Raw genomic sequence first — 1,174 nt, 5'->3', positions numbered from 1 at the left:
TCGGCCCTGCTCTGAGCCTGACCAGGGGCTGCACTTAGGGATTGGGCCTGCCCTCTGCCACCCGGAAGCAGGCCTAAGCCAGCAGGGCGTTATCTCCCGAGGGGTCCCAGACTGCGAGAGGGCACAGGCCGGGCTGGGGGACCCCCCCTCCCCCGCCCCCCAAGTGCACAAATTTTTGTGCACCGGGCCTCTAGTCCTATATAATAAAAGCCTAATATGCTAAGTGTCTGGTCGTCCGGTCATCTGTTGAACCAATCAAAGCATAATATGCTAATGATATGCTAAGGCCACTCAACTGCTTGCTATGACGTGCACTGACCACCAGGGGGCAGACACTTCGATCCGTAGGTTAGCTTGCTGGGGTCTGGCCAATTGGGACTGAGTGAGAGGGGTTGGACATGACCTGGAGCCCTCCTGCGGTCCCTCCCCGGCTGGCCAACCTCCCGCGTTCTCGATCATGCACCAGTGGGTCCCTCGGCCTGGCCTGTGCCCTCTCGCAATCCGGGACCCCTTGGGGGATGTCAGAGAGCCGGTTTCGGCCCAGTCCCGCTAAGCGCAGGAGCTGCCCCCTGGTGGTCAGTGTACTCCCACAGGGGAAGTGTTGCTCAGCCAGAAGCTGGGCTCACGGCTAGCCTAAGCCGGCAGTCAGACATTCCCTGAGGGCTCCCGGTCTGCGAGAGGGCACAGGCCGGGCTGAGGGATCCTCTCCCCCCCCCTCACCTCACCCCTCGATGAGTGTAGGAATTTTGTGCACCGGGCCTCTAGTATATAAATAAAAGTGAAAAAATGAAATTATAAAATTTATTGGTAATAGGAAAAGATGGAAATAAATTTCTTGCTCCCATGCAATATCTTGTTCTGCATTCAACCCTTCATCTTTCCCCAAGCCATTTTACTCCATCAGAGTTCTGCATCTTGCCCATGCCTTGCTCTGCACTTCATTCATTTTCCAGGGCCCATCTTAACTTAAGATGTCTTCACTATCTGGCTCTGGAAGAATTAGTCATGCCCCGCTCTCTTGTCCCTTGATGTTTGTTCATACCTATATTACAGTACTTGCCATACTGTCCTCTGTTGGGGTCCAACCCCAACAGGTCCAGGGGTCCCCAAAGGTGTGGACGGAGTCGGTGAAGAAGGAATGACATGGAGACTGGGTTCGGTTCATCAGCATAGC

The 1,174-nt window shown here is 55.0% G+C and overlaps 1 protein-coding gene across 3 annotated transcripts in view; it reads left to right on the top strand.

The window, feature by feature from the left end:
• Window positions 1–1,174, top strand: part of DIS3L2 (DIS3 like 3'-5' exoribonuclease 2) — a 303,483-nt gene that overhangs the window by 155,923 nt on the left and 146,386 nt on the right. The gene's annotated exons all lie outside the window — the stretch shown is intronic.

The sequence above is a fragment of the Myotis brandtii genome, unplaced genomic scaffold (genome assembly GCF_000412655.1).
Source record: "Myotis brandtii unplaced genomic scaffold, ASM41265v1 scaffold744, whole genome shotgun sequence".
Lineage (NCBI taxonomy): Eukaryota > Metazoa > Chordata > Mammalia > Chiroptera > Vespertilionidae > Myotis > Myotis brandtii.
Note: the sequence above shows the minus strand (reverse complement) of the source record. Positions and strands in the feature narration are given on the sequence as shown.